This window comes from Aquarana catesbeiana, linkage group LG04, assembly GCF_042186555.1.
Source record: "Aquarana catesbeiana isolate 2022-GZ linkage group LG04, ASM4218655v1, whole genome shotgun sequence".
Taxonomy (NCBI): Eukaryota; Metazoa; Chordata; class Amphibia; order Anura; family Ranidae; genus Aquarana; species Aquarana catesbeiana.
In genome coordinates, this window is record NC_133327.1 from 557,308,923 (window position 1) to 557,336,422 (window position 27,500).

The window sequence follows — 27,500 nt, forward strand, 5'->3', positions numbered from 1 at the left end:
CCATGGTTGTTATGGTTCCAGGATGATTAAAGAGCCCCCACCTCACACCAGGAGTCCCCGGTGGAGCCCCCCCTCACACCAGAAGTCCCCGGCGGAGCCCCCCCTCACACCAGGAGTCCCCGGCGGAGCTCCCTCTCGCATCAGGAGTCCCCGGCGGAGCCCCCCTCGCATCAGGAGTCCCCGGCGGAGCTCCACCTCGCATCAGGAGTCCCCGGCGAAGCCCCCCCTCGCATCAGGAGTCCCCAGCGGAGCTCCCCCTCACATCAGGAGTCCCCGGCGGAGCCCCCCCTCGCATCAGGAGTCCCCGGCGGAGCTCCCCCTCGCATCAGGTGTCCCCAGTGGAGCCCCCCTTACGATTCCCAGAGCTTTTCTTCCAATAATAATAATCCAAAAAGTGACTAAAAAAAACAAACGAAACTCCATATTAAAGTGGTGTTCTGGCCAAAATTATACTTTTTAAATAAAAATACCTCTATAATACACAAGTTTAATGTATTCTAGTAAAGTTAGTCTGCCGTGGCGTGCGTCCTTAATCCAAGCTGCTTGGGAGGTGTCTAACTGCTTGCGTCCACGAGTTCTAGTCTACCCTGTTCTATGTCGATCGGGTGTGCAACGCAACACACTCTCTTTTTTCCTACATTTTTTTAATTATTCATTTTATTTATGGTATTTATGGTTTTCATTTATTATTTTTATACCCCTTTATATTTATTCATTATTCATTTCATCAAGCACCCATTTTTATACACCATTATTTATTTTTAGATTTACCCATTATTATATTTTTTTTTTCTTTTTCTACACCATTTTTTATTTTTCATATGCATTTATTATTTTTATACACCCTGATTCATAGTTATTTTTATATTTATTAATTATTATCCTCATTATTTTTCTTTATTTTTATACACCCTTATTTAGAGTTATTTTTATATTTATTAACTATTATATTTATCATTATTATTTATTTTATACACCCTTTTTTTTATCTTTATTCTTTAAATTTATTCATAAATGTATCCTTTTTTATTTTTTTATATACATTTTTATTCATTATCTTTATTTTTTTATGTATATTTATACTCTCTTATTTTTTTATTTTATATTACTTTTATTTGTTTATATTTTTAACCTATTTTTTTCCATTCACAATCTTTTATTTATATTTATTTATTATTAATGTCATCGCACACCCATTTTTATTTTTATACACCGTTATTTATTTTTAGATTTACTCATTATTAAGAAAGCGGGGCCCCATTCACAGGGGCCCTGGGGCCCAGGAACCATTCCTAACAAGGAAGAGACCTGGTGTAGTATAAAAGGGGTTTTTAACCGATTCAGCCCTCGGAAGATTTTACCCCCTTCCTGACCAGAGCACTTTTTACGATTCGGCACTGCGTCTCTTTAACTGACAATTGCGCGGTCGTGCGACGTTGTACCCAAACAAAATTTACGTCCTTTTTTTCCCCCCACAAATAGAGCTTTCTTTTGGTGGTATTTGATCACCTCTGTGGTTTTTATTTTTTGCGCTATAAACATAAAAATAGAGCGATAATTTTGAGAAAAAAAAAGCAATATTTTTTTACTTTTTGCTATAATAAATATCCCCAAAAATATAAAAAAAAACCTTTTTTTTCCTCAGTTTAGACCAATATGAATTCTTCTACGTAATTTTAGTTAAAAAAAATCGCAATAAGCGATTGGTTTGCGCAAAATTTATAGCGTCTACAAAACGGGACAGTTTTATGGCACTTTTATTAATAATTTTTTTTTAATTAGCAATGGCGATCTGCGATTTTTACCGTGACTGCGACATTATGGCGGACAATTTTGACACTATTTTGGGACCATTGTCATTTATACAGCGATCAGTGCTTTAAAAATGCACTGATTACTGTGTAAATGACCCTGGCAGGGAAGGGGTTAACCACTAGGGGGCAGTGAAGGGGTTAAGTGTGTCCTAGGGAGTGATTCTAACTGTTAGGGGGGGGATGGGCTTCAACACACAGGACAGTGATCACTGCTCTCGATGACAGGGAGCAGTGATCTCTGTCATGTCACTAGGCAGAACGGGGAAATGCTTTGTTTACAAAAGTATCTCCCCGTTCTACCTCTCCGTGACACGATTGCGGGCATCCGACCGACATCGAGTCCACGGGACCCGCTGTCACGGAGGACGTGGCACTCGCGCGCCCGCAACACCGCTTCTTAAAGGGGACATACCTGTTTGCCCTTTTGCCCCCAGTGCCATTCTGCTGATGTACATCAGCGTGCGCTGGACAGCAAGCGATTAAAATAGAAATGGTAAGCAAAACATTTGTGTATAGATATAAAAAATAAAAAAATTATAAATATCTTTGTTGCCTTTTTTATAAGTGATCACATTCCCTCTGTTCTCAGCTGCATAAGAGCTTGGGGAGGAGAAGCAGCAGCACACTGATCTTCTCAGTGAAAAGCTGTGCAGTGGGGGGGGGGGGGTGTCAGGACAAGTCTGATCATTGGAGGAGAGCAGGCTGAGTTCCCATCATAGCTAGAGAACTGACCACGCTGTGCTCTCCTGCTTAGTGTGGTCCGTTTTTATTAGGAAAGCAGAGGGACTGACAGACACACCAGGGATTTCACATAAAGGAAGCAAAACAAAGAGAACAGGAGACTTTCTCATACAAGTACATGGTACAGCAGGCACATATCAGGAATAGGAAATGTTGGGGTAACAAACACCTTCCATTCTGGGCCAATTCTGACATCTCTCTCATACACGGAACAATTCGTTTTTTTTTTCTTGGAACCCACAAATATTATATATTTTATAATCAGAGACCTTGGAGATTAAAAATGGTGGGTGTTGCAGTTTTTTATGTCACAAGATATTTGCATAGTGGATTATCAATTATCAAACTTTTTAGGAAAAAAATACACTGAGTTTTAGTACATAGAAATGCAGTCTAATACTCAGTTGTTTGGTAAAAAAAAAAAAAAAAGTTCTGCCGAGTATATAGACACCTAACACGCCATGCTTTAAAATTGTGTATGCCCGTGGAACAGCGCTAAACTATATTACCTAAAAATTTTCATAGGAGACACTTTAAAAGCCTTGACAGGTTACCAATTCAGAGTTACACAGGAGGTTTAAATTTTTTTTGGATTAACTTTATTGCTATCACAAGGGATGAACAACATCCCTTGTGACCGCATGAGCCTTGACAGGTCCTCTTTATGGTAAGATCTGGGGTCTTTCAGACCCCATATCTCTCCTATGCCCTCCAAAGCATCCGATCTGAGTTTGGTTTGATCGCCTGTAGAATTAAGATGCTGTTGCTCCCAACGTAGAACTCAACATTTTATCTGGCATAATGCAATGTCTGATAAAAGCAGGAATGTGTATTAAGCCAATTTGTCTCCATACACCTTCTTGGACTGGGTGTTTGCTAGGCGCTGACAGTATGGGGGAGATTTACTACAACTGGAAAGTGTAAAATCTGGTGCAGCTCTCCATAGAAACCAATCCGCCTCCAGGTTTTATTGTCAAAGCTTCATTGAACGAGCTGAAGTTAGAAGCTGATTGGCTACCATGCACAGCCGCTCCACATTCTGAGTGCTCCAGCTTTAGTAAATCTCCCCCATTGTACATGGCACCTTTTCTGTAACCCGTGTGAATGTAACATTACAGAACTATATATATACAATTATTTTGCCATGTGTCTTTGTATATTTAACTTGCTCTCCAACAATTGTTTTTCTTTGTCGCAGTCCTAATTGGCTGTTTTACTTTTGATTGACAGGCCAGATTCTAAAGCCGTAGTTCTGGTGGAATCCGGGATCAGAATTCACACCACGGAGTTTGAATGGCCCAAGAATATGATGCCATCTGGGTTTGCAATGAAGGTTTGAAGGAAATCAATTACAGTCTCACTCAAAACATTAGTCATGTCATGGTCTTCTGAAGCTAGTCATAGTCATTACATTCTTAGTGCACAAACTCCTTTTGGAATAGTTATGTAGTATATGGTAGGCCCTCAGACTACATGGTAGGCCCTCAGACTACATGGTATTCCCTCCGACTACATGGTATGCCCTCCGACTACATGGTATTCCCTCCGACTACATGGTAGGCCCTCAGACTACATGGTAGGTCCTATGGTAGGCCCTCAGACTACATGGTAGGCCCTCAGACTACATGGTAGGCCCTCAGACTACATGGTATTCCCTCCGACTACATGGTATTCCCTCCGACTACATGGTAGGCCCTCAGACTACATGGTAGGTCCTATGGTAGGCCCTCAGACTACATGGTATTCCCTCCGACTACATGGTATTCCCTCCGACTACATGGTATTCCCTCCGACTACATGGTAGGCCCTCAGACTACATGGTAGGCCCTCAGACTACATGGTAGGCCCTCAGACTACATGGTATTTCCTCAGACTACATGGTAGGCCCTCAGACTACATGGTAGGCCCTCAGACAACATGGTAGGCCCTCAGACAACATGGTAGGCCCTCAGACAACATGGTAGGCCCTCAGACTACATGGTAGGCCCTCAGACTACATTGATGGCCTTTTTCTGGCACCATCCTTCTATGTTTCTCACGAGCTTCCCAAGTATTATTTGATTGGTATGGTTGTTTGTTGAGCAGTTGGATCTTTTTTGAGATGGCCTTGGGCCAACCTTGTTTAAGAAAAGCCTTTTGGCATTCCAGCTGTGTAGGGTTTAACCACCTCCTGCCTGGTCTATTGTAAAATTACAGCCGCCCCGGAGCCTCTGTCTTCTGGGTGGACGTTATATGACACCCACCCGGTTGCGTGCCTTGTGTGTCCCCTAGGGGTGTTTCATCACATATGGCGACCCATCACATTTGGCTGCCCGCTGGAGTGGGCATGCGCGACGCCGCCATATGCGTTCCAACACTTATAAAACTTTTGTCACTTTTAACACTTTTTTAAAAGTGTTTAAAAAAATAAAAAGTGTTTTTGTCACTTTTAACACTTTTAAAACGTAAAGTTTTAAAAGTGTTGGAACGCATATGGGGCGCTGTCGCGCATGCGCACTCCAGCGGGAAGCCAAATGTGATGGGTCGCCATATGTGACAAAACAGGGGCCGTGCAGTGGCACAATCTGTGACCTGCTGTGTCCACCAGACACAGCGGAAGACAGATCGCTATACCGGGCCGGCCCTGGTACCATGTGATGGCTGTGACCAATCACAGTGACATTGTTGCCAACCATCAGTATTTATACTGGCAGCCAGTAAAAAACAGGCACTTTTCTACTGCCAGTAAATGCCAGTGACAGGAAGAAGTTGCCAGTAAAAAAATGTCTGACGGTTGGCTTGATACTGCACATGTACAATTCTGGTCTGGAGCCGGCCGAGACTATTGAAGTGCCTGCTACAGTGTGTTCGGGCAGCACCGGCAGGGGCGGGTCTACCACAGGTGTGCCTGAGCATGTCGTGTGATGGTGCAAGGGAGCTGAGCAGAGCGGCTGGAGCCTCGTGTGCAGGTCTGTGGGACAGGAGTGGGGCTGTCAGTGCTGTTTGGACTGAAGGGACCACCTGGTGTGGAGAGAGACTGTGATTCAGGAGGAGACGCGTCGTGTCGGTGAGGTGTCATCATCATCTGTGCTGCTGCACACTGCTGTCAATGTCATTGTGAGAGTCAGTTTCATGTGTGTGCGTGCCTCCCCATTCTTATTTCTTGCCCCGTGAGCTACTTACTATATCAAAAATAAGATAGAAATATATTTTTTTTAACTTAATATCTACTTTTGGAAAATTCCAGTAAAAACTTGGCTGTGCCAGTAAATTTTGGATGTTGTGTCAGTAAATTTCAATCTGGTAGGTTGGCAGCACTGCACAGTGATCACATGTCAAATGTACACAATGGCTTATAGTCATAGCCAATCATTGTGTACTGTTGTGATCTCTGTGATTGGTCCCTGTGATCACATGGTACAGACAGGGCTAATCACAGCACACCTGTACCATGTGATAGCCAATCACAGCTATTGCAATAATACATAATGACACATGAATTGATGCCATTCATAAAAAATAAGCGAGTACACCCCTCACATTTTGTAAATATTTTATTATCTTTTCATGTGACAACACTGAAGAAATGACACATTGCTACAATGTAAAGTAGTGAGTGTACAGCTTGTATAACAGTGTAAATTTGCTGTCCCCTCAAAATAACTCAACACACAGCCATTAATGTCTAAACCGCTGGCAACAAAAGTGAGTACACCCCTGAAAATTGTGAAAAAGTGAAAATGTCCAAATTGGTCCCAAAGTGTCAATATTTTGTGTGGCCACCATTATTTTCCAGCACTGCCTTAACCCTCTTGGGCATGGAGTTCACCAGAGCTTCACAGGGTGCCACTGGAGTTCTCTTCCCCTCCTCCATGACGACATCACAGAGCTGGTGGATGTTGGAGACCTTGCACTCCTCCACCTTCCGTTTGAGGATGCCCCACAGATGCTCAATAGGGTTTAGGTCTGGAGACATGCTTGGCCAGTCCATCACCTTTACCCTCAGCTTCTTTAGCAAGGCAGTGGTCGCCATGGAGGTGTGTTTGGGGTCGTTATCATGTTGGAATACTGCCCTGCGGCCCAGTCTCTGAAGGGAAGGGATCATGCTCGACTTCAGTATGTCACAGTACATTTTGGCATTCATGGTTCCCTCAATGAACTGTAGCTCCCCAGTGCTGGCAGCACTCATGCAGCCCCAGACCATGACACTCCCACCACCATGCTTGATTGTAGGCAAAAAACACTTGTCTTTGTACTCCTCACCTGGTACCGCCACACAGGCTTGACACCATCTGAACCAAGTAAGTTTATTTTAGTCTCATCCCCAAAAATGGGGATATTTATTACAGCAAAAAGTACAAAATATTGTTTTTTTTTTCAAAATTGTCGCTCTTTTTTTGTTTATAGCGCAAAAAATAAAAACCGCAGAGGTGATCAAATACCACCAAAAGAAAGCTCTATTTGTGGGGAAAAAAGGACGTCAATTTTGTTTGGGTGCAACGTCGCACGACCGCGCAATTGTCAATTAAAGTGACGCAGTGCCGAATCGCAAAAAATGGCCTGGTCATTCAGCAGCCAAATCTTCCAGGGCTGAAGTGGTTAACCACTTGTTTACTGGGCACTTAAACCCCCCTCCAGACCAATTTTCAGCTTTCAGCGCTGTCGCACTTTGAATGACCATTGCGCGGTCATACAACAATGTACCCAAATTAAATTTTTATCATTTTTTCCCACAAATAGAGGTTTCTTTTGGTGGCATTCGATCACCTCTGCGGTTTTTATTTTTTGTTAAAAAAATTTAAAAAGACTGAATTTAAAAAAAAAATATATATTTTTTTTATATTTTGTTATAAAATGTTGCAAACAGGTAATTTTTCTCCTTCATTGATGTACGCTGATGAGGCTGCACTGATGGTCACCAATAGGCTGCACTGATAGGCACCGATGGGCTGCACTGATGGGCACCGATAGGGCGGAACTGGTGGGCACTGAGAGGTGACACTGAGAGGTGGCACTGAAGGGCATTGATAGGTGGCATTGGTGGGCACTGAGAAGTGGCACTGATAGGTGGCACTGATAACTGGCAGTGATGGGCACTGATAGGTTACACTGAAAGGCAGCACTGCTAGGTGGCACTGATTGGCACCACTGGTGGGCATTGATAGGTGGCACTTGTGGGAATTGACAGGTGGCACTGGCAGGTGGCACTGGCAAGCACAGAGGAGGAGGCAGATGTGCCTCCTTCCTCTTCGGGACCGATGTCCCTTGAACATAAGCCGGTGATCAGCTTTTTTTTCTCCTCACACTGTCAGCGTGAGGAGAAAAAAAAACAATTACCGAGCTTTTGTTTACACACGTGATCAGATGTCATTGGCTGACAGCTGATTACGTGGTAAGGGGCCACGATCGGCCCCTTACTCGGATCGGTGATCACCCGAGTCTCGGTTAATCACGCCGCGCATGCCCTGCAGGGGGAGCGCTGGGAGCGCGCAAAGGGGAGGACGTCCTATGATGGCCTCCCGGAAATTCAGGTCCACGCTGGGGCCATCATTCGGCTACAGCACGGACCTCAAGTGGTTAAAGTATAACTAAAGGCAAAACTTTTGTTTTTTGTTTTTTTTTTTTTTAGATAGAGGGCAGAGAGATTAGAACACCTGTCAATTTTGATTGCTGTCTCTGCCCCCATTATGGAGATTCTCCCTCTGTTTGTCCTGTTTACCATTATCATTGAAAAGGAAAAAAAAAAGGAGATCCCACATTTTTGGATTGTCCCCTGAAAAGTAATAGAGGGGGAAATCTTCCAATGGGGCATGAGTTCTGGTGACCTGGGGGTCCCCAAGGGATTCCCCTCATTTTCTGGTATTTCCTCTCACTTCCTTTTTTGGCTATGGGACAGGAAGTGAAGGGAAGTCTCCCTGCATTGGGACACAAATGGTGAAAAAAAAAAAAAAAAATCTGACAGGGGTTATCATAGTTCACAATACTATATAAACAGAAAATGTGAATGATCAAACAAAGTGACATATCAATTGAAATAACAAATAAATACTGGAGGGTATAACAAATGGTGAATAAATAAAGTCCAAAAGTGTGAATATCCAATGATATAAAAGTGCCCGAATAAATTAGTCCCAAAATTGGGTGATTTTCACATATTCTATCTTCCAAAGTGTGCCACCAAGAAACATGCTGTAGTGTCTTCCAGCCGCCCCCACAGGTGTATATGCTCACCTTCCTGTGTGTGACACAGCGATTAAACTATGCCAAACAAAGCCTTGGAGCCACTCCTGTGCTCATTAGGAACCAGCTGTACAAACTTCCAATGTTCTCAAATGGAGATGGTTTATGCAAGAGAAAAAAACTCCATAGCGCAATATGTAGGTATAAAGCATTTAATAAAATAATTAGCTCCCCTGTCTGGGGTACTCACATATTGTGGGTGCGTAAGTGCACCAACCATATCAAGCATAAAACAGATAATCTCCCGGTGTGGCGTGCGGTGTAGCGTGTGTAACGAAAAGACTCCTTCTCTCTCTCTGCTGACAGCTCCGTCCAGGCCCCTCCCCTACGCGTGTTCGGCACCGGGACCACGTGCCTTCTTCAGGGGGATCTGAAGAAGGCACCCTGAAGAAGGCACGTGGTCCCGGTGCCGAACACGCGTAGGGGAGGGGCCTGGACGGAGCTGTCAGCAGAGAGAGAGAAGGAGTCTTTTCGTTACACACGCTACACCGCACGCCACACCGGGAGATTATCTGTTTTATGCTTGATATGGTTGGTGCACTTACGCACCCACAATATGTGAGTACCCCAGACAGGGGAGCTAATTATTTTATTAAATGCTTTATACCTACATATTGCGCTATGGAGTTTTTTTCTCTTGCATAAACCATCTCCATTTGAGAACATTGGAAGTTTGTACAGCTGGTTCCTAATGAGCACAGGAGTGGCTCCAAGGCTTTGTTTGGCATAGTTTAATCGCTGTGTCACACACAGGAAGGTGAGCATATACACCTGTGGGGGCGGCTGGAAGACACTACAGCATGTTTCTTGGTGGCACACTTTGGAAGATAGAATATGTGAAAATCACCCAATTTTGGGACTAATTTATTCGGGCACTTTTATATCATTGGATATTCACACTTTTGGACTTTATTTATTCACCATTTGTTATACCCTCCAGTATTTATTTGTTATTTCAATTGATATGTCACTTTGTTTGATCATTCACATTTTCTGTTTATATAGTATTGTGCACTTTATATTTTATTTCAACACTCAGATTGCTTATGTTTATTAATACTGCACTTAGAGTGTAGTGATTTTTTTCTAGCGCAGACACATTATTTTTTAATTTTAACACTATACACGAATATGGAACGTGATTGAGTGTTTGCAGCTGGACTCCACTGTTCACTTATTACTCTATAGGCATTTGTCCGTAAGTGGCTCGCAAGGTTTTTAGTTATTATTCGGGTTATCATAGTTGCCAACATTGTAAAAAAAAAAAAAAAAAAAAAAATGTGGAACACTTTTGTGGCTGTAGGCGGAGCCGTACCATAATTAGGGGGCGTGGCATTCATTGTAGGCGTGGCTTAGGAAAAATATACAAGTGCGCCCTGGTGAAAAATGGGCGTGGTTTACGTGACATGGTGGGCGTGACTCAAGAGGGTGTGGTTAGAGTCTGAGATGAATGATGGAGAGGGAAAGGGGGAGAGGGGGAGAGGGGGAGATGGGGAGAGGGGGAAAGGGGGAGAGGGAAATGACGCAACAGCAGCCCCAGATCCTACACAATAAAAATATGTGTATTCTAGAAAGTTTAACAATCATCAGATAAAGTTACTCCAAACACCTGGTGTTAGCACTTCAATCATCCCGGCACCATGGTTGTTATGGTGTCAGGATGATTAAAGAGCCCCCACCTCACACCAGGAGTCCCCGGCGGAGCCCCCCTCACACCAGGAGTCCCCGGTGGAGCCCCCCCTCACACCAGAAGTCCCCGGCGGAGCCCCCCCTCACACCAGGAGTCCCCGGCGGAGCTCCCCCTCGCATCAGGAGTCCCCGGCGGAGCCCCCCTCGCATCAGGAGTCCCCGGCGGAGCTCCACCTCGCATCAGGAGTCCCCGGCGAAGCCCCCCCTCGCATCAGGAGTCCCCGGCGGAGCCCCCCCTCACACCAGGAGTCCCCGGCGGAGCTCCCCCTCGCATCAGGAGTCCCCGGCGGAGCCCCCCTCGCATCAGGAGTCCCCGGCGGAGCTCCACCTCGCATCAGGAGTCCCCGGCGAAGCCCCCCCTCGCATCAGGAGTCCCCGGCGGAGCTCCCCCTCACATCAGGAGTCCCTGGCGGAGCCCCCCCTCGCATCAGGAGTCCCCGGCGGAGCTCCCCCTCGCATCAGGTGTCCCCAGTGGAGCCCCCCTTACGATTCCCAGAGCTTTTCTTCCAATAATAATAATCCAAAAAGTGACTAAAAAAAACAAACGAAACTCCATATTAAAGTGGTGTTCTGGCCAAAATTATACTTTTTAAATAAAAATACCTCTGTAATACACAAGCTTAATGTATTCTAGTAAAGTTAGTCTGTAAACTAAGGTCTGTTTTGTTAGTTTATAGCAGTAGTTTGTTATTTTATAAACTTACAGCAGGCCGTGGCCATCTTAAGTGTGGGCATCTGAAACCAGACTGTATTTCTTCCTGGATCTCATCCTCGCAGATCTTGCACATGCTCAGTGCAGCACAAGCAGTTTAATAGGTTTCAGGTCAGGTTTCCATAGCAACTGCAGTGTCAGAGGAAGTTGCCGCCCCTTCCCAGAAGGCATTGCAAACAGGAAATGATGCGATGGGCCACGGCCAGGGAGGAGGAAGTGAAAAATGAATACAGCAGATATACAGTAGGTGCTGAGAAAAAAAAAATAAAAAAATATCCAATTCGTTTACAGTGCACAGTTTAGTGAGGGATGCTGAAGAGTTGTAAAAGTGGGTGGAACTCCACTTTAAGTGTAACTAATGAATTCATAGAACCACTGTGCAAATAGAATATAAAAAAGCAATAAATATGGCACTCTAAAATAAGTAATGGTAGTGCAACTATGTGATCTGTGCAATAATAATATAGAATCAATATATATAAATAATGACAGATAAAAATCCACACAAGTGCAATAAATAATAATTAAGTCCAATTGTATCAAAAAGGTGCTTAGATCAGTGAAGAAACGTGCCCTTGGTAAAAAGGTCCCATAGACGATACAATCAAAATTGATAAAACAGCTCCACGATCCTCCTCAAAATGACTCTCCTAGGGATCTCTCGTCCTAACAGCGCATAGGATTTTCCCTATAGAACCTCCATTCACGTGGTTGTTTTTCATTTCTATTATATTCATTTTTTTGAGCGATATTTATTATACTTTTTTGAGCATCACTTAATCATCAGTTTTTTACACCATTTATATTTTAATCTGATTGAGCACCACATTAATTGAATATTTTGTCACCTACATTTACTAGCGCCTGGGTTGTCCCCTATCTGCGCCTGGATTATGCCTACGTTACCTAAATGGGCGCCCGGATTGCGCCTACTTGACCCCTATTAGCGGCTCAGTTGCTGCTGCTCTGTAGCAGCTGATCTAGATAGCTACAGCTTGTGCGCAGGTGTGGTAGAGCAGAGAGCGTCCCTTGAGCTCAGCAGCGTGCGGGTGTGATTCCCAATGCTGCCTATAGATGGCAGTGCTGAGCCGATGACTTCAATGAGAAACCAGCTTCTAGATACAGAGAGCACTGTAACAGCCTTGCTGGATGCCGTGGCGTGCGTCCTTAATCCAAGCTGCTTGGGATGTTGTCGAACTGCTTGCGTCCACGAGTTCTAGTCTACCCTGTGCTATGTCGATCTTGTGTGCAAAACACTTTCTTTTTTCCTACATTTTTTTAATTATTCATTTTATTTATGGTATTTATGGTTTTCATTTATTATTTTTATACCCCTTTATATTTATTCATTATTCATTTCATCAAGCACCCATTTTTATACACCATTATTTATTTTTAGATTTACCCATTATTATATATTTTTTTTCTTTTTCTACACCATTTTTTATTTTTCATATGCATTTATTATTTTTATACACCCTGATTCATAGTTATTTTTATATTTATTAATTATTATCCTCATTATTTTTCTTTATTTTTATACACCCTTATTTAGAGTTATTTTTATATTTATTAACTATTATATTTATCATTATTATTTATTTTATACACCCTTTTTTTTATCTTTATTCTTTAAATTTATTCATAAATGTATCCTTTTTTATTTTTTTATATACATTTTTATTCATTATCTTTATTTTTTTATGTATATTTATACTCTCTTATTTTTTTATTTTATATTACTTTTATTTGTTTATATTTTTTAACCTATTTTTTTCCATTCACAATCTTTTATTTATATTTATTCATTATTAATGTCATCGCACACCCATTTTTATTTTTATACACCGTTATTTATTTTTAGATTTACTCATTATTAAGAAAGCGGGGCCCCATTCACAGGGGCCCTGGGGCCCAGGAACCATTCCTAACAAGGAAGAGACCTGGTGTAGTATAAAAGGGGTTTTTAACCGATTCAGCCCTCGGAAGATTTTACCCCCTTCCTGACCAGAGCACTTTTTACGATTCGGCACTGCGTCTCTTTAACTGACAATTGCGCGGTCGTGCGACGTTGTACCCAAACAAAATTGACGTTCTTTTTTTCCCCCCACAAATAGAGCTTTCTTTTGGCGGTATTTGATCACCTCTGTGGTTTTTATTTTTTGCGCTATAAACATAAAAATAGAGCGATAATTTTGAGAAAAAAAAAGCAATATTTTTTTACTTTTTGCTATAATAAATATCCCCAAAAATATAAAAAAAACCCTTTTTTTTCCTCAGTTTAGACCAATATGAATTCTTCTACGTAATTTTAGTTAAAAAAAATCCCAATAAGCGATTGGTTTGCGCAAAATTTATAGCGTCTACAAAACGGGACAGTTTTATGGCACTTTTATTAATAATTTTTTTTTTAATTAGCAATGGCGATCTGCGATTTTTACCGTGACTGCGACATTATGGCGGACAATTTTGACACTATTTTGGGACCATTGTCATTTATACAGCGATCAGTGCTTTAAAAATGCACTGATTACTGTGTAAATGACCCTGGCAGGGAAGGGGTTAACCACTAGGGGGCAGTGAAGGGGTTAAGTGTGTCCTAGGGAGTGATTCTAACTGTTAGGGGGGGATGGGCTTCAACACACAGGACAGTGATCACTGCTCTCGATGACAGGGAGCAGTGATCTCTGTCATGTCACTAGGCAGAACGGGGAAATGCTTTGTTTACAAAAGTATCTCCCCGTTCTACCTCTCCGTGACACGATTGCGGGCATCCGACCGACATCGAGTCCACGGGACCCGCTGTCACGGAGGACGTGGCACTCGCACGCCCGCAACACCGCTTCTTAAAGGGGACATACCTGTTTGCCCTTTTGCCCCCAGTGCCATTCTGCTGATGTACATCAGCGTGCGCTGGTCAGCAAGCGATTAAAATAGAAATGGTAAGCAAAACATTTGTGTATAGATATAAAAAATAAAAAAATTATAAATATCTTTGTTGCCTTTTTTATAAGTGATCACATTCCCTCTGTTCTCAGCTGCATAAGAGCTTGGGGAGGAGAAGCAGCAGCACACTGATCTTCTCAGTGAAAAGCTGTGCAGTGGGGGGGGGGGTGTCAGGACAAGTCTGATCATTGGAGGAGAGCAGGCTGAGTTCCCATCATAGCTAGAGAACTGACCACGCTGTGCTCTCCTGCTTAGTGTGGTCAGTTTTTATTAGGAAAGCAGAGGGACTGACAGGCACACCAGGGATTTTACATAAAGGAAGCAAAACAAAGAGAACAGGAGACTTTCTCATACAAGTACATGGTACAGCAGGCACATATCAGGAATAGGAAATGTTGGGGTAACAAACACCTTCCATTCTGGGCCAATTCTGACATCTCTCTCATACACGGAACAATTCGGTTTTTTTTTCTTGGAACCCACAAATATTATATATTTTATAATCAGAGACCTTGGAGATTAAAAATGGTGGGTGTTGCAGTTTTTTATGTCACAAGATATTTGCATAGTGGATTATCAATTATCAAACTTTTTAGGAAAAAAATACACTGAGTTTTAGTACATAGAAATGCAGTCTAATACTCAGTTGTTTGGTAAAAAAAAAAAAATGTTCCGCCGAGTATATAGACACCTAACACGCCATGCTTTAAAATTGTGTATGCCCGTGGAACAGCGCTAAACTATATTACCTAAAAATTTTCATAGGAGACACTTTAAAAGCCTTGACAGGTTACCAATTCAGAGTTACACAGGAGGTTTAATTTTTTTTTGGATTAACTTTATTGCTATCACAAGGGATGAACAACATCCCTTGTGACCGCATGAGCCTTGACAGGTCCTCTTTATGGTAAGATCTGGGGTCTTTCAGACCCCATATCTCTCCTATGCCCTTCAAAGCATCCGATCTGAGTTTGGTTTGATCGCCTGTAGAATTAAGATGCTGTTGCTCCCAACGTAGAACTCAACATTTTATCTGGCATAATGCAATGTCCGATAAAAGCAGGAATGTGTATTAAGCCAATTTGTCTCCATACACCTTCTTGGACTGGGTGTTTGCTAGGCGCTGACAGTATGGGGGAGATTTACTACAACTGGAAAGTGTAAAATTTGGTGCAGCTCTACATAGAAACCAATCCGCCTCCAGGTTTTATTGTCAAAGCTTCATTGAACGAGCTGAAGTTAGAAGCTGATTGGCTACCATGCACAGCCGCTCCACATTCTGAGTGCTCCAGTTTTAGTAAATCTCCCCCATTGTACATGGCACCTTTTCTGTAAACCGTGTGAATGTAACATTACAGAACTATATATACAATTATTTTGCCATGTGTCTTTGTATATTTAACTTGCTCTCCAACAATTGTTTTTCTTTGTCGCAGTCCTAATTGGCTGTTTTACTTTTGATTGACAGGCCAGATTCTAAAGCCGTAGTTCTGGTGGAATCCGGGATCAGAATTCACACCACGGAGTTTGAATGGCCCAAGAATATGATGCCATCTGGGTTTGCAATGAAGGTTTGAAGGAAATCAATTACAGTCTCACTCAAAACATTAGTCATGTCATGGTCTTCTGAAGCTAGTCATAGTCATTACATTCTTAGTGCACAAACTCCTTTTGGAATAGTTATGTAGTATATGGTAGGCCCTCAGACTACATGGTAGGCCCTCAGACTACATGGTATTCCCTCCGACTACATGGTATTCCCTCCGACTACATGGTATGCCCTCCGACTACATGGTATTCCCTCCGACTACATGGTAGGCCCTCAGACTACATGGTAGGTCCTATGGTAGGCCCTCAGACTACATGGTAGGCCCTCAGACTACATGGTAGGCCCTCAGACTACATGGTATTCCCTCCGACTACATGGTATTCCCTCCGACTACATGGTAGGCCCTCAGACTACATGGTAGGCCCTCAGACTACATGGTAGGCCCTCAGACTACATGGTATTCCCTCCGACTACATGGTATTCCCTCCGACTACATGGTATTCCCTCCGACTACATGGTAGGCCCTCAGACTACATGGTAGGCCCTCAGACTACATGGTATTTCCTCAGACTACATGGTAGGCCCTCAGACTACATGGTAGGCCCTCAGACAACATGGTAGGCCCTCAGACTACATGGTAGGCCCTCAGACTACATTGATGGCCTTTTTCTGGCACCATCCTTCTATGTTTCTCACGAACTTCCCAAGTATTATTTGATTGGTATGGTTGTCTGTTGAGCAGTTGGATCTTTTTTGAGATGGCCTTGGGCCAACCTTGTTTAAGAAAAGCCTTTTGGCATTCCAGCTGTGTAGGGTTTAACCACCTCCTGCCTGGTCTATTGTAAAATTACAGCCGCCCCGGAGCCTCTGTCTTCTGGGTGGACGTTATATGACACCCTCCTGGTTGCGTGCCTTGTGTGTCCCCTAGGGGTGTTTCGTCACATATGGCGACCCATCACATTTGGCTGCCCGCTGGAGTGGGCATGCGCGACGCCGCCATATGCGTTCCAACACTTATAAAACTTTTGTCACTTTTAACACTTTTTTAAAAGTGTTTAAAAAAATAAAAAGTGTTTTTGTCACTTTTAACACTTTTAAAACGTAAAGTTTTAAAAGTGTTGGAACGCATATGGGGTGCTGTCGCGCATGCGCACTCCAGCGGGTAGCCAAATGTGATGGGTCGCCATATGTGACAAAACAGGGGCCGTGCAGTGGCACAATCTGTGACCTGCTGTGTCCACCAGACACAGCGGAAGACAGATCGCTATACCGGGCCGGCCCTGGTACCATGTGATGGCTGTGACCAATCACAGTGACATTGTTGCCAACCATCAGTATTTACACTGGCAGCCAGTAAAAAACAGGCACTTTTCTACTGCCAGTAAATGCCAGTGACAGGAAGAAGTTGCCAGTAAAAAATGTCTGACGGTTGGCTTGATACTGCACATGTACAATTCTGGTCTGGAGCCGGCCGAGACTATTGAAGTGCCTGCTACAGTGTGTTCGGGCAGCACCGGCAGGGGCGGGTCTACCACAGGTGTGCCTGAGCATGTCGTGTGATGGTGCAAGGGAGCTGAGCAGAGCGGCCGGAGCCTCGTGTGCAGGTCTGTGGGACAGGAGTGGGGCTGTCAGTGCTGTTTGGACTGAAGGGACCACCTGGTGTGGAGAGAGACTGTGATTCAGGAGGAGACGCGTCGTGTCGGTGAGGTGTCATCATCATCTGTGCTGCTGCACACTGCTGTCAATGTCATTGTGAGAGTCAGTTTCATGTGTGTGCGTGCCTCCCCATTCTTATTTCTTGCCCCGTGAGCTACTTACTATATCAAAAATAAGATAGAAATATCTTATTATTATGAGTGGCCCCATCACTGACCAGCTTCTCAATATTAACACTGTAAGCTGCCCTTTGTCATGACAAAGGCTATCAAAACGTAGACGGTAAAGTACAACTTGGGAAATCAAAAGGGCTGCCACACCGACGCAATAGCGGTTCTGAGCTTCCTAATAGGCGCTGAAACTATCACCGAGATCTGATCAGTAGATGAAGAGTCCAAAGCGCCCAGTAGACTCTTTATGGATGGATGTTAGGTCCAAGCCCAACAGGCTGTCATTTTGCCAAACGGGTGAAGAGTCCAAGCTGCTTAGACTTTTAATCCACAGGTCACAGGTTTAAGGCCCACAGCTTTCAATAAATCCTTTATTGTGTCAACAGGTGCCCTCCACCACAAACCATCTGCTGAATATGGAAAGTGTACGCAGTGTTTTTCTTAACCAGAAGCAGGAAGAAGAGCATAGTGGGCAGGATTTGAACCTGCGCGGGGAGACGCCAATGGATTTCAAGTCCATCACCTTAACCACTCGGCCACAACTACCTACTTGAGGCCCAGCTGCTCTGTCACGTCACCAGAGCAATGATGACATCAACATTAAATCCATGGCACGATCCCTTTTCACTGTGTGACAACAATGACATCATACTATTCATTGTCATATCTCAGTAGCAATGCTTTGTTCAAAGAAAATCAAATCGTTTGAAAACACATAAAGACGCTGTCAGCTGGTTCTGATCATTGGTTTAAGAGTCCAAAGGGCTTAGACTCTTTTTTTCTAAATTTGTTGGTTCAAGGCCCACAGCTTGTCAATTCACACTTTCTTTTCCTACTGCAACGGGTGGCCCCGCCACTGACCACATGCTTCTTTCGATATGTAGTTTCGGCACAGAAATGTGAAGGTTTACTCTACTGTAGGCTGTGCCAACTGGGCAACCAATGACAGCATGAAACCAGATGATCAATGCAAATCTTATGCAGGTGAAAAACGCAAGTTGCAGTAAGGAATGTTGAGTCGACCATGCCTTTGAAAAGAGCGTAGTCGGCAGGATTGGAACCTGCGCGGGGAGACCCCAATGGATTTCTAGTCCATCGCCTTAACCACTCGGCCACGACTACCTGCTGTTCCTTGCCTTTCTATGACGTCACCAGAGTAGTTATGGCATCAAACTACTTTCCGTGCCATAATCCTTTTTGACTGTATTATGACATTATGATATTATGAGTGGCCCCATCACTGACCAGCTTCTCAATATTAACACTGTAAGCTGCCCTTTGTCATGACAAAGGGTATCAAAACGTAGACAGTAAAGTACAACTTGGGACATCAAAAGGGCTGCCACACCGACGCAATAGCGGTTCTGAGCTTCCTAATAGGCGCTGAAACTATCACCGAGATCTGATCAGTAGATGAAGAGTCCAAAGCGCCCAGTAGACTCTTTATGGATGGATGGATGTTAGGTCCAAGCCCAACAGGCTGTCATTTTGCCAAACGGGTGAAGAGTCCAAGCTGCTTAGACTTTTAATCCACAGGTCACAGGTTTAAGGCCCACAGCTTTCAATAAATCCTTTATTGTGTCAACAGGTGCCCTCCACCACAAACCATCTGCTGAATATGGAAAGTGTACGCGGTGTTTTTCTTAACCAGAAGCAGGAAGAAGAGCGTAGTCGGCAGGATTTGAACCTGCGCGGGGAGACCCCAATGGATTTCAAGTCCATCGCCTTAACCACTCAGCCACAACTACCTACTTGAGGCCCAGCGTCTCTGTCACGTCACCAGAGCAATGATGACATCAACATTAAATCCATGGCACGATCCCTTTTCACTGTGTGACAACAATGACATCATACTATTCATTGTCATATCTCAGTAGCAATGCTTTGTTCAAAGAAAATCAAATCGTTTGAAAACACATAAAGACGCTGTCAGCTGGTTCTGATCATTGGTTTAACCACTTGCCGACCGCCTAACGCATATATACGGCGGCAGAATGGCACGGGCAGGCAGAATCACGTACCTGTACGTGATCTGCCTCCCGCGGGTGGGGGGTCCGATCGGACCCCCCCCCGGTGCCATAGGCGGTCGGCTCTCGTTCGCGGGCGATGAGAGGTGAGGGGGAGGCCATCCATTGTTGGCCACCCCCTCCCGATCGCTCCCGGCGAATGAAAAAGCTTCCTTTCCCTCTATAATGTAAACAGAGGGAAAGGAAGTGATGTCATCCCTCCTCGTGCCGGTCTTTTCGTCCCGGTGCAGAGGAGAGAAGACATCCAAGTAAGTGCACCAACACTACACTTACAGTAGAACACGCAGGCACACTTTTCACCCCTCTGTCACCCCCCGATCACCCCCCTGTACCCCCTGTCACTCTGACACCAATAGCAGTTTTTTTTTTTTTGCATTGGTGTCAGTTTGTGTCAGTTACAAGTGTTAGGGCAGTTAGGTTAGCCCCCTTTAGGTCTAGGGTACCCCCCTTTAGGTCCAGGGTACCCCCCCTAACCCCCCCCTAATAAAAGTTAACCCCTTGATTACCCCCCGTCGCCAGTGTCGCTAAGGATCGTTTTTCTGATCGCTGTATTAGTGACACAGGTGACGCTAGTTAGGGAGGTAAGTATATAGGTTCGCTGTCAGTGTTTTATAGCGACAGGGACCCCCATATACTACCTGCTAAAGGTTTTAACCCCTTGATTGCCCCCTAGTTAACCCTTTCACCAGCGATCACCGTATAAGTGTTACGGGTGACGCTGGTTAGCTACTTTGTTTTTTGTAGTTTATTATAGTTTATTACAGTTTATTATAGTTTATTATAGTTTTAGGGCACCCGCCGTTTATTACCTTATAAAGGTTTAACCCCCTAATTGCCCGGCGGTGATATAAGTTAAGTTTTTAGGATCTGATAAGGTCTGCGTCGCCCCAGGCAGCGTCAGGTTAGCGCCAGTACCGCTAAAACCCACGCACGCAGCATACACCTCCCTTAGTGCTATAGTATCTGAACGGATCGATATCTGATCCGATCAGATCTATACTCCCCAGCAGTTTAGGGTTCCCTGAAACACAGTGTTAGCGGGATCAGCCCAGATACCTGCTAGCACCTGCGTTTTGCCCCTCGGCCCAGCCCAGCCCAGCCCACCCAAGTGCAGTATCGATCGATAACTGACACTTACAAAACACTAAGCACACATAACTGCAGCGTTCGCAGAGTCAGGCCTGATCCCTGTGATTGCTAACAGTTTTTTGGTAGCGTTTTGAATCAGTCGCTAACAGTCAGGAGCTTTTTTGCCTGTGAGTCTCACTAGTGTACCCCTAAATTTAGAGGCCAAAATGGCAAATCGAAGGTACACTAGTGAAGAGGCCTACACGTTTCTGAGTATGACAGATAGTGAAGAGGAAGTCACTCATCTGTCAAGTTCAGGCTCAGAATACGAACCTGTAGAGGACAGCGGCTCTATGACAGATAGCTCTGACGACGGAGTTGTGGTCCCTGCTAGGGTCAGGCGTACCAGACCCCGAACTTCTTCTGTCCTTGAAGTGCAAGAACCGCAGGGCTCTCGTATGGAGCAGAGAAGTACTAGTGCCGCTACTCCTTCTGGTGAACTGGCAAGCACCAGCGGCCTAGTACACCCTGGTCGTACATCCAGCACTGCAGTATCACGTGGTGACGTGGCGAGTCCCATAAGTGCAGTTCAAGCTGGCGAGGTGGCAAGCACAAGTAGCGTCCCGCTGCCACCAAGAAGACGAACACAGGCCCGTCGTGCCCATAGTGCCCTTCCTGCTGCATTCGCCAACCTGAATTGGGAACCCACCACTTCTTCAGCACCCGTACTTCCCCCTTTCACTGGCCAACCCGGAATTCAGGTGGAAACAGTTGACTTTACGCCACTGGATTTTTATTCGCTGTTTTTCACCGAAGATCTCTATAGATCTATTGTGGACCAAAGCAATTTGTACGCTGGTCAACACATCGCCACTATTCCCCAGTCCTCCCTTGCCAGAGATTGGAGACCAATTACGGTCTCCGAATTTAAGATCTTTCTGGGCCTTTCCCTCCTCATGGGCATAACCAAAAAGAGTGAGTTGCGGTCATATTGGTCCACTGACCCAATTCACCATATGCCCGTGTTCTCTGCCTCCATGACCAGGGCACGATACGAGCAGATTTTGCGGTTCATGCACTTCAACGACAATGAACTCTGTCGTCCTCGTGGAGACCCTGCATACGATCGGCTCTACAAAATTCGGCCCCTCGTAAACCACTTCAACCAACGTTTTGCAGACTTGTTTACCCCCCATCAAGTTGTCTGCGTTGATGAGTCCCTGATTAAGTTTTCTGGCCGCTTGTCCTTCAAACAGTACCTTCCCAGCAAGCGTGCCAGATACGGGGTCAAGATGTATAAGCTCTGTGACAGGGCCACAGGCTATACATGTAGATTTATGGTTTACGAGGGCAAAGATAGTCACGTAGAGCCGATAAACTGCCCTGACTACATAGGAAGCGCTGGCAAGATAGTGTGGGACTTGGTGTCACCCTTATTCGGAAAGGGGTACCACTTGTACGTGGACAATTATTATACGAGCGTGCCACTTTTTAGTCACTTGTTTGATCATCAGATTGCAGCATGTGGCACCGTGCGACCTAATCGCCGGGGCTTTCCCCAGCGGCTTGTAGAGTCCCGTCTTAGGCTGGGGGAGAGAGCCTGCTTGCAGTATAATAATTTGCTCGCTATGAAGTGGAGGGACAATAAGAATGTTTTCGTTCTTACCTCCCTTCATGCAGACACGACGACCCAAATTACTACGGCGACTGGTGTTGTGGAGAAACCCCTCTGTGTCCATGAATACAACCTTAATATGGGAGGGGTGGACCTCAACGACCAGTTGTTGGCGCCGTACCTAGTTGCCCATAAGGCCAGACGCTGGTACAAAAAAGTGTCTGTTTATTTATTTCAATTGGCTTTGCTGAATGCTCATGTGCTATACAGAGCTTCAGGACGGACTGGATCCTTCCTTAAATTCCAGGAAGAGATCGTCAGAGCCCTTCTGTTTCCAGATGGTGCTCCACCTCAACTTCCCAATCCAAATGCAGTAAGCCGGCTGCATGGGAGGCATTTTCCTTATGTCCTCCAGAGTACCCCTACCCAACGAGCCCCCCAAAAAAGATGTCGTGTCTGCAGCAAGCGCGGATTTAGGCGTGACACCTGGTATTGTTGTCCCTCCTGTCCTGACAATCCTGGTCTATGCATTGGTGAATGTTTTGAACGCTACCATACACTAGTGGAGTATTAGCGTAGGGTTCAGCACGGCACAGACTAGGCACACTAACACAGGGTCTCCCAAGATGCCATCGCATTTTGAGAGACCCAAACCTGGTACAGTTACAGTTAAAAGTTAAAGTTACTAAAAAAAGTGTTAAAAAAAAAAATAAATAAATATACAAAAAAAATATAAAATAAAAAAAACAAAAATAGTTGTCGTTTTATTGTTCTCTCTCTCTATTCTCTCTCTATTGTTCTGCATTCTATACTGCAATGTTTTATTGTTATGTTTTTATCATGTTTGCTTTATAGGTATGCAATTTTTTTATACTTTGTTTTTTTATTGTTAACCACTTTTTTGTTTTCAGGTACGCCATTCAGCTGCAGAGCGGATTTATTTATCTTGACAGCAACAGCGTTTGCTCCCACGATATATAAAGCCGTGACTCCAGTGCTGTAGGAGGTGATTTCACCACCACAGTTACATACTTCAGCATATATGCTGAAGCGTGGGGGCAGCAGTGGGTGGAGGAGCAATTTGCTCCTGCCTTTTGCGGGAGGATGCCCCCATGCTTCGGCATATATATATTTTAGGTAGGCACAGGTTGCGTTAAATGTTTTATTTTTTACTATGTTTTTTTTTGTATTTGCTTTGCAGGTATGGTAAGTATTACTGTTATACTGTAATGTTACTTTGTTTTTTTGTTAACCATCATTTGCTTAGCAGGTACGCCATTCAGTTGCAGCGCGGATTTATTTATCTTGACAGCAACAGCGTTTGCTCCCACGATATATAAAGCCGTGACTCCAGCGCTGTCGGAGGTGATTTCACCACCACAGTTACATACTTCAGCATATATGCCGAAGCGTGGGGGCAGCAGTGGGTGGAGGAGCAATTTGCTCCTGCCTTTTGCGGGAGGATGCCCCCATGCTTCGGCATATATATATTTTAGGTAGGCACAGGTTGCGTTAAATGTTTTATTTTTTACTATGTTTTTTTTTGTATTTGCTTTGCAGGTATGGTAAGTATTACTGTTATACTGTAATGTTACTTTGTATTTTTGTTAACCATCATTTGCTTAGCAGGTACGCCATTCAGTTGCAGCGCGGATTTATTTATCTTGACAGCAACAGCTTTTGCTCCCACGATATATAAAGCCGTGACTCCAGCGCTGTCGGAGGTGATTTCACCACCACAGTTACATACTTCAGCATATATGCCGAAGCGTGGGGGCAGCAGTGGGTGGAGGAGCAATTTGCTCCTGCCTTTTGCGGGAGGATGCCCCCATGCTTCGGCATATATAAATGGTGCATGTATGCCCATCATTAGAAGTGGGTGGATGAAGGGAGGTATTCTAATGGTGGGCATACCCACCGATCAATATCTTTTTTTCGTTCAGCCCACAGGCTGCATGAAAAAAAAGTTTACAATACAAGGACCAGCAACGTACTGGTATGTTGCTGGACTTTGAGTGGTTATACCAGAATGATGCCTGCAGGTTTAGGTATCATCTTGGTATCATTCTTTTCAGCCAGCGGTCGGCTTTCATGTAAAAGCAATCCTAGCGGCTAATTAGCCTCTAGACTGCTTTTACAAGCAGTGGGAGGGATCACCCCCCCACCGTCTTCCATGTTTTTCTCTGGCTCTCCTGGCCCAACAGGGAACCTGAGAATGCAGCCGGTGATTCAGCCAGCTGACCATAGAGCTGATCAGAGACCAGAATGGCTCCAATCATCTCTATGGCCTAAGAAACCGGAAGTTACGAGCATTTCATGACTTAGATTTCGCCGGATGTAAACAGCGCCATTGGGAAATTGGGAAAGCATTTTATCACACCGATCTTGGTGTGGTCAGATGCTTTGAGGGCAGAGGGGAGATCTAGGGTCTAATAGACCCCAATTTTTTCAAAAAAGAGTACCTGTCACTACCTATTGCTATCATAGGGGATATTTACATTCCCTGAGATAACAATAAAAATGATAAAAAAAAAATAAAAATGAAAGGAACAGTTTAAAAATCAGAAAAAAATTTAAAAAATTAATAAAGAAAAAAAAAAAAAAAAAAAAAAAAGCACCCCTGCCCCCCCCTGCTCTCGCGCAAAGGTGAACGCAAGCGTCGGTCTGGCGTCAAATGTAAACAGCAATTGCCCCATGCATGTGAGGTATCACCGCGAGGGTCAGATCGAGGGCAGTAATTTTAGCAGTAGACCTCCTCTGTAAATCTAAAGTGGTAACCTGTAAAGGCTTTTAAAGGCTTTTAAAAATGTATTTAGTTTGTCGCCACTGCACGTTTGTGCGCAATTTTAAAGCATGTCATGTTTGGTATCCATGTACTCGGCCTAAGATCATCTTTTTTATTTCATCAAACATTTGGGCAATATAGTGTGTTTTAGTGCATTAAAATTTTAAAAAGTGTGTTTTTTCCCCAAAAAATGCGTTTGAAAAATCGCTGCGCAAATACTGTGTGAATAAAAAAAATGAAACACCCACCATTTTAATCTGTAGGGCATTTGCTTTAAAAAAATATATAATGTTTGGGGGTTCAAAGTAATTTTCTTGCAAAAAAAAATAATTTTTTCATGTAAACAAAAAGTGTCAGAAAGGGCTTTGTCTTCAAGTGGTTAGAAGAGTGGATGATGTGTGACATAAGCTTCTAAATGTTGTGCATAAAATGCCAGGACAGTTCAAAACACCCCCAAATGACCCCATTTTGGAAAGTAGACACCCCAAGCTATTTGCTGAGAGGCATGTCGAGTCCATGGAATATTTTATATTGTGACACAAGTTGCGGGAAAAAGACAATTTTTTTTTTTGTTTTTTTTTTTTGCACAAAGTTGTCACTAAATGATATATTGCTCAAACATGCCATGGGAATATGTGAAATTACACCCCAAAATGCATTCTGTTGCTTCTCCTGAGTACGGGGATACCACATGTGTGAGACTTTTTGGGAGCCTAGCCGCGTACGGGACCCCGAAAACCAATCACCGCCTTCAGGCTTTCTAAGGGCGTAAATTTTTGATTTCACTCTTCACTGCCTATCACAGTTTCGGAGGCCATGGAATGCCCAGATGGCACAAACCCCCCCCCCAAATGACCCCATTTTGGAAAATAGACACCCAAAGCTATTTGCTGAGAGGTATAGTGAGTATTTTGCAGACCTCACTTTTTGTCACAAACTTTTGAAATTTGAAAAAAGAAAAAAAAAATATGTTTTTCTTGTCTTTCTTCATTTTCAAAAACAAATGAGAGCTGCAAAATACTCACCATGCCTCTCAGCAAATAGCTTGGGGTGTCTACTTTCCAAAATGGGGTCATTTTGGGGGGTTTTGTGCTATCTTGGCATTTTATGGCCTTCAAAACTGTGATGGGTAGTGAGGAGTGAAATCAAAAATTAACGCTCTTAGAAATCCTGAAGGCGGTGATTGGATTTTGGGGCCCCGTATGAAGCTAGGCACCCAAAAAGTGCCACTCATGTGGTATCCCCGTACTCAGGAGAAGCAGCAGAATGTATTTTGGGGTGTAATTCCACATATGCCCATGGCATGTTTGAGCAATATATCATTTAGTGACAACTTTGTGCAAAAAAAAAAAAAAAAAATTGTCACTTTCCCGCAACTTGTGTCAAAAAATACAATATTCCATGGACTCAACATGCCTCTCAGCAAATAGCTTGGGGTGTCTACTTTCCAAAATGGGGTCATTTGGGGGGGGTTTGTGCCATCTGGGCATTTTATGGCCTTCAAAAATGTGATAGGTAGTGAGGAGTGAAATCACAACTTTACGCCCTTAGAAATCCTGAAGGCGGTGCTGGGTTTTCGGGGCCCCGTACGCGGCTAGGCTCCCAAAAAGTCCCACACATGTGGTATCCCTGTACTCAGGAGAATCAGCAGAATGTATTTTGGGGTGCAATTCCACATATGCCCATGGCCTGTGTGAGCAATATATCATTTAGTGACAACTTTGTGCAAAAAAAAAAAAAATTGTCACTTTCCTGCAACTTGTGTCAAAAAAAAAAAAATCCAAGGACTCAACATGCCTCTCAGCAAATAGCTTGGGGTGTCTACTTTCCAAAATGGGGTCATTTGGGGGGGGTTTGTGCCATCTTGGCATTTTATGGCCTTCAAAACTGTGATAGGTAGTGAGGAGTGAAATCAAAAATTTATGCCCTTAGAAATCCTGAAGGCGGTGCTTGGTTTTCGGGGCTCCGTACGCGGCTAGGCTCCCAAAAAGTCCCACACATGTGGTATCCCCGTACTCAGGAGAAGCAGCAGAATGTATTTTGGGGTGTAATTCCACATATGCCCATGGCATGTTTGAGCAATATATCATTTTGTGACAACTTTGTGCAAAAAAAAAAAAAAACAATTGTCACTTTCCCGCAACTTGTGTCAAAATATAAAATATTCCATGGACTCAACATGCCTCTCAGAAAATAGCTTGGGGTGTCTACTTTCCAAAATGGGGTCATTTGGGGGGGGTTTGTGCCATCTGGGCATTTTATGGCCTTCAAAAATGTGATAGGTAGTGAGGAGTGAAATCACAACTTTACGCCCTTAGAAATCCTGAAGGCGGTGCTGGGTTTTCGGGGCCCCGTACGCGGCTAGGCTCCCAAAAAGTCCCACACATGTGGTATCCCCGTACTCAGGAGAATCAGCAGAATGTATTTTGGGGTGCAATTCCACATATGCCCATGGCCTGTGTGAGCAATATATCATTTAGTGACAACTTTGTGCAAAAAAAAAAAAAAT

At 44.0% G+C, this 27,500-nt stretch overlaps 3 non-coding genes across 3 annotated transcripts; all 3 read right to left on the bottom strand.

Moving 5' to 3' along the window:
- Positions 1-17,960: 17,960 nt before the first annotated feature.
- TRNAS-UGA (transfer RNA serine (anticodon UGA)) lies at positions 17,961-18,042 on the bottom strand. Its single transcript has one exon. It is a non-coding gene; the product is annotated as a tRNA-Ser (tRNA).
- Positions 18,043-18,536: 494 nt separating this feature from the next.
- TRNAS-AGA (transfer RNA serine (anticodon AGA)) lies at positions 18,537-18,618 on the bottom strand. The gene has a single exon. It is a non-coding gene; the product is annotated as a tRNA-Ser (tRNA).
- Positions 18,619-19,162: 544 nt separating this feature from the next.
- TRNAS-UGA (transfer RNA serine (anticodon UGA)) lies at positions 19,163-19,244 on the bottom strand. The gene has a single exon. It is a non-coding gene; the product is annotated as a tRNA-Ser (tRNA).
- Positions 19,245-27,500: the final 8,256 nt, after the last annotated feature.